This window comes from Trichosurus vulpecula, chromosome 5 (genome assembly GCF_011100635.1).
Source record: "Trichosurus vulpecula isolate mTriVul1 chromosome 5, mTriVul1.pri, whole genome shotgun sequence".
NCBI classification, from domain to species: Eukaryota; Metazoa; Chordata; class Mammalia; order Diprotodontia; family Phalangeridae; genus Trichosurus; species Trichosurus vulpecula.
In genome coordinates, this window is record NC_050577.1 from 51,411,241 (window position 1) to 51,418,463 (window position 7,223).

Sequence of the window (7,223 nt, forward strand, 5' to 3'; positions counted from 1 at the left end):
AATAGGAAATGGCAAACCACTTTAGTATCTCTGCCAAGAAATATGTGTATATAAATCTCCTTATCACATATAAATTTATATGTGTATATGTCTCCTTTTTAATTTTTTTAAAAAGCATATATTTTAAAAATTAGTTTTAAAAAATATTGAGTTTTAAAATTCTCTACCTCCAACCTCTCCCCTACCCTCTGTGTAGGGGAGAAATGTGATATCAATTATACATGTGAAATGAAATCATGCAAAACATATTTCCATATCAGCCATGTTGGGGAAAAAAGCAAGAAAAATAAAGTGAAAAAAGTATATTTCAATCTGCATTCAGGCTCCAGCAGTTCGTTCTCTGGAGGTGGATAGCATTTTTCATTATGAGTCCTCCAGAATTGTATTGGATGATTGTATTTATGAGAACAGCTAAATCTTTTGCAGTTGATCATTCTTACAATATCACTGTTACTATCTACAATGTTCTCCTGTTTCTGCTCATTTCACTTTGTTTATGTAAGTTTAGGGCATCTGTCTTTCTTCTAGGCTGGGACTTTGTCGGGGTCAGGAAGCTGTAAGAAGTAAGGATCCCTCACCTTGGTGTAGTAGAGTGTTGTACTTCGAGTCAAGAAGACCTGAGTTGGAATCACACCCCAGAGAGTGACTAGCTGTGTGAATTTGGATAAGTCACTTAACCTCACAAAGCTTCAATTTCCTCAATTGTAAAACAAGGAGTTTGGCTCAACAACTTCTGAGATCCCTTCTAGCTCTATTGTTCCATTAGATTGTGAGCTTCTGGAGACCAGGGAGTGTTGTTTGGTATTTTTCAGTCATGTCTGACTCTTCATAACCACATTTGGGGTTTGCTTGGCAAAGACCTTGGGGTGTTTTGCTATTTTCTTCTCTAGCTCATTTTATAGATGAGAACTGAGACAAAGAGTCAAACGACTTGCCCAGAGTCACACAGCTAGTGAGTGTCTGAGGCCAGATTTGAACCTGGGAAGGTGACTATTCCTGATTCCACATCTAGCATTCTATCTACTGTACCACCTAGCTACCCTGGGAGTATCTTTTGCCTTTCTTCATATCTCCAGTATTTAGAACAGCATTTGGCACATAGTAGTCACTAAAGAAATGCTTGTCAACAGACTATGTTAAATAAAAGGAGATTTATTACACTACTGTGGCAGAACAAAATGCCATATTCCATTCTGGGGGCCATATTTTAGGATGGCCATTGATAAACCAGAGAGAAAAACAAGATAGTGTTCACCAAATGGTGAAAGCCTTTGAGTTAAAACCATATGATAATCAGTTGAAGGCACTGGAAGAAGAGAAGGCAGTGTGTGTTTGGGAGTGGTTAGGAATTATAGATGACTTCAAGCATTTGAAAGGATGGCACATTGCATCAGGCCATCTTTCATTGTTTTAATTGACTAGAAAAACCATTGCTCAGTAGTCAGGCCCCCATATTCTGGAATCTAGACAACTTCATATCACATTCTCTTACTACTAGTTTTCAGTTATTGCTGTCATGGGGATAATGAAACTAGTGCCTTAAATTAAAATCCCCAAAGGGAAGGCAACAAGTGAAATTCTATGGTATCTTAGAATTAATGGGCTGAGCCCACAGATGGCAGCAGTGACATTGCCTTAGAGTTATAGGTTGTTTCTCTGTCTCTGTCTCTCTCTCTCTGTTCCTCTCTCTCTCTCTCTCTCTCTCTCTCTCTCTCTCTCTCTCTCTCTCTCTCTCTTTCTCTTTCTCTCACTCTCCCTCTTCCTATCTCCCACTCTCCCTCTTTTCCCCTCTCTCTCCCTCTCTCTCTCTCTCTCTCTCTCTCTCTCTCTCTCTCTCTCTCTCTCTCTGACAGTGATAGGGAAATGAAAAGCATTCTTCCTCATAGAAAAATCAGGCATCCCTGTGGCTAAATACTTCAGATAAGAAAATAGATAGAAACCTGATGGACTCTGAATTCTCCTCTACCTTTGGTTGTGATAAAAAAGAGACCTTACCCATATGACATGTAGAAATAATCTGGATATAGTTGAGTGGTCTTCAGTTAGCACGGAGAAGATGCCAAGTGATGTGGTCCTTCATTCATATCCAAAGGTCAGTGAAAAATAAATCCCCAGGCTTTATGGAAGGCTCTAGATTTTAATTTTATCTTTTTAAACAAAATATTATTATTACATTTAGTTACAAAACATAAACTCCTTGAAAGCAATGATTACTTTTAGTTTCTGTCTTGGGATCCCTAGCACCTAATGACAGTCCCTTGCACTGAGCTTGCTCTAATTAAATAGAATTTATTAATTCTTTTCCTTAAATGGATGTACAACTATAAAAACAAAACCAAAATTTTAAAAAATCAGTAATAAAATTGCCTAATCAGCAGTTGTACTTGCCATTACTAGATTCTCAGAGAAATCTCTCTGGGCTTCATTGTGTTTTCTGATCCATTTAGACTCTGGTCTTTGCCACATGAACTCCCCTGCTGCTCTTTGTAATGACTTTCAATTAATAGGGTCATTTTGTTGCCCATCTTAGTACTTCAGCCAGCTGGTGTCTGTTAGATGAGGAGAGCATTCTAATTTACCTTTGATAAAGAATGTTTTATAGCACAGAGGGGAAAATGCATTAGTATAGCCTGTCTTTTAAGTCTAACAACCTAATTCTAAATGTTTGAAAATCTTGAATTGTCTATTGGCAATATGAAAACAGAAAATGTTTTAATTACTTATTCAGATTATGAAGCAAATCAGCTGACAGATATTAAATGGATTCTAATCCCATAAAAGTAGGGGGCTCATTTTCTTTCAAATATCACAGTGGCCAATGTGGAGGGAAATTCAGGGTCACATGGAAGTAAAAAGTTGTTTATTTTTTTTAGAATAAAGAAATATAAAGTATTACATTTTGAGTTAAGTTCATTGTACATAAAATTAAAGTATAGATAATATTTAATGCTGTATTTCTATCTATTTTATGATCAGTTGGGGAAAGAGAATAAAATGCATAGAAGAAAGAAAAAATGAAAAAAAGACAACTAGGGAAAAAAGAAAGGAATGAAGAGAGTAAAGAAACAGAGGAACAGCTCGCAGGAGGAAGCATACTATCTTTTGAGATAATATAATTAATTAATTTTCATTTTTTTTACCCAAATATGATATTCATTTCTCCATTTGAAAGGGGAAATTACGCATTCACAGATAATTGAATGATCTATGTAATTCATTTACATGGGTATTCCACCATCCAGCAGATCAAAACTCATCAATAACCTGCCCATCTTGGCCTTCTCTTGACAATGTCTTCTCATAAGTTTTTCACAACAGGTCCATGCAATGTATATATTGTTTTCTTGTTTTCTTTCAATAACTAGAGGATGCAAAAGCAGTCATCCCTTCCAGTTCTTTCCAAGTGACCAGGGTAGTTCTATCTGTCTCTCTCCATGCCACCCCCCTTCCTCTCCCTTTTTCCCCTATTTCTTTGACAACTCATGTACTAAATAAGATAAAAATCAAGATTATGGTTTCAAAAAGTTTCTTAAGTTTAAGAAGGCTTTTAAAACCATTTGAACAATTTCAAATCATATTTTATTGAGTAAGCACATTTGAACTTGGCAAAGTTCAGGTTCAATGCAAAATTTTGAATATAGTGCCACTAGACTGGTAGCTGGGCCAGCTAATTTATCCTATTTCTTATTTACATAGTCCAAATCAAGATACTCTTATAAACTGTTGAACTTGTTAAGATCATGCATATTGGAAGCTATAGACTTTTGGAAAGAGATAGATAAAAAGTGCTCAAACTTGGGAAATTTGTATTCTTTGTCTTTGCCTTACATGAATAGTCAGTTACTCTGCTGTGTGTACTGGCCAAAGATGAGGCTTGGTCAAACTGCCTGTCTAGAACAGCAGCATTTCTTACTTCTATTCAATCTCTTTTTTGGAAACTGATGAGGTTTCCTTGTCAACCTCCCATTCGCTTAAACAGCTCTACACAAAATCAAGTATTGCTTTAAAGAGATTATGTCCAAATATTATAAACATTGCTTCATCTTGCAGGGTGCTTTTTTTCACCTGCTTCAAAGTTGAGATTTAGAAGGACTTTACAAGATATGATTATGTTTTGGCTCACCTTCGTCCTTTCTAAAGAAAAGCCCAATTTCAAAACAGTATAGCCTGTTCATAATGGCAAGATTACACTCTCTGAAAGTTGATTACTATTTAATTATGAATTAATTCAGTTGAAAGGATTTCAAGGACTGTATCTAGAATGTTCAGGAGGGAAGAGAGATTTCACTTGGTATTTCAGGAAAGCCTGCTCTTCTGGTCTATTATCAATACTTTTTCTTGTATATCAAATTTCAGAAACATTTAAATGTTGCAGTTCAGATCTACTAATGAGAAATCATGTGAACTTGTGAATTAGTAGACTAATATCTACCTGACTTGTACTACTGGTGCCTTGTGTGGGCAGCTACGTCTAGTACTTTGCATAAGTACATATCCAATTGAATTATTATTTTGCAGCAAGACCTTTATAATGTCCCTAATCTTGATAATGATGATCTGTGAAACATTAGTATGTCTTAAATCATGATTTTTAAAAAATTGCTCATCAAAAGTCTTAAAGTGCTATTTAAGACTATGGCTATTAAAAATCTGGACAGATGAACCAAATGATGGATAACTGGGTGTCACTCAAGACAGCTAATTAAAAGATCATTAAATCCTGTAAAATATATTTTAAGAAATCATTATAAGCAACCAGATTAGAGAGACAGTGTATTTAATTCCTCATAAATTTTTTTAAAATGGTATGGTAGGCAGGAGTCTTCCAGACTGGAGGAAGAAAGGAAAAAAAAGAAAAGAAATGGGATTTTGATAATGTATCTTGTTACTGAGTATGAAACCCCAGATGAGTTCAGTGCTTCTGGGAATAAACACTCTTCTGGGTTTGTAGGCTTCTGCATCCCATTTGTCAGATGATTGACAGCCATATCAATGAAGAAGATGCATGACTCATAAATGATTGATAGTCAGCCATCAGGAGGAAATAAAGTGTGGTGTATCAGCAGTCAGAAGAACAAAAGGAAAAAAATTATTCTTGTCTAGTCTCCATTAATTTTAGACACCACCACCATTTGTGCTTTCATTGGGAAATGCTACATGTGCACAGGAAGTCAGCAAGCATACTTTAATGAAAACAGACACAAAGGCCATTACTCTATTTTGTGAATGCTATTGACAGGTATATATGCAGGATTATGAAACAAATGAAACTAAGAGAGAGAAGACAGGCAGATAAACTAGGCTGCTAGGTATACAAATGTAAACTTAAGTATAAGGTTTGGGGCCACTTTGCTTAAAGTAATGCAAACCTATATAAAAGCAGTGCATATTTGTATAAATTCCACCAAATCCAGTTACATGAACATTTGTCTACTCTACTGTTTTATCTCTTGGATCAAGTTACATATCAGTCAACAAGAATTTATTATTTACTTACTAGGTGCCAGGTACTGAGCTAAGCATTGGGCAGATACATGCATAGAATAAAACAATCCCAAGAAGCTTGTATTCTATCAAGGGAGACAAAAATGTAAAATTCACAAATAGAACATAGTTAAGTACAAGGTCATTTGGGAGGGAGTACACTAGAAGTGTACTGGAAAAGATGGTGTTTGAACTGCATCTTGATGGAAGAAATGGATTCTATGAGACAGAAGGAAGGAGAGAACACATTCTGGGGACATGGAGTAACTCATGAAAAGGTATTAGAATAGGAGATAGAGCTTCTTATCTGAAGAAAAAGGGCCCTCTAGGTGGTACAGTTGATAGAGCGCTGGTCTTGGAATCAGGAAGACTCATCTTTATGAGTTTAAATCTGGCCCTAGACAATTACCAACTGTGTGACCCTGGGCAAGTTACTTCACCTTGTTTGCCTCAGTTTTCTCATGTGTAAAATGAGCTGGAGAAAAAAAATGGCAAATCACGCCAGTATCTTTGCCAAGAAAACCCCCAAATGGGATGATGGAGAGTTGGACAAGACTGAAAATGAATGAACAACAAAAAGTGTGAGGAAAAGAGAGAAGGCCAATTTGAGTGGATTGCCAAGAGTTGGAAGGAGTGTGATGTCCATCGAGGCTGGAAAGATAGTTTGGGCCTAGGTTTTAAAAGACTTTAAAAATTAAGAAAGGAATTTATATTTTATCCTGATGACCATGAGTTGGTTTGGTAGAAGAATAATCTACATTTATGGAAAATTACATCAGCAACAGTTCATAGAGTGTATTGGAATGGTAAGAACCTTGAAGCAGGGAGACCAATTAGAGAGCTGTTGCAATAATCTAAGAGAGAGGGGTGATAAGGGCTTGAACCAAAACAGTAATTTCATGAGAAGATAGAAGAGGTAGAACGTGAAAGGTGTTCTCAGTGGGAGAAAATGTATAATTTAGCAACTGATTGCATGAATGAGGTTATAAAGAATGAGAGAACAGTTGCTAAGGTTATTAATTTGGGAGACTAGAAGGACGGTAGCACTTTTGGAAGTAAGGAAGTTTGGAAGAGGGGAAGGTTTTTTTTGGGAAAAGATAATGAGTTCAATTTTGGACGTGTTGATTTGGAGGTGTCACTAGGATAATGAGTTTGAGATGTAGAAGAGGTAGGTGATAATGTAAGGCCTAAGAGCAGGGTAGAGTAATACTTCTCTGTATTTGTCATATCCCTTGTGTCTTACACCACAGTCATATTCCATTAAATTCATATGCCACAATTTGTTTAGTGATTTCCTGATAGGTGAACTTCTAGTTCATTTCCATTTCTTTGGAACTGGAAACAAAAAATTTGGAACTGTACCACAAAAAGCCCAGCTTTAGTTGTTACATTTTCAGACCAAGTTTTAGCTTCTACTTGCCTATTCCTTCTTCTCTACTAGCACATATACAGTAAGGCTTGCCTGGAATTTAAGACATTCCATTTTCTTCTTATCTTAATTATATTTTGAATCTGCTGTGGACTTGGATCAACCTTGGAAGACCTGCAGATGTGATGAACCATTGTGTAGTGTAAACATTAATAATTGACTAATAACAAATAGAAGATGGGATCCTAAGGCATGGGTAGAATGCAGCAAGAAGGAAAGGATTAGGAGTAAAATTCCAGGCAGAGGGTGAAAAACACAAGCAAAGGTTCTATCAATGTTACTTCACTCTGAATTTCTGTGATTCAAGTGT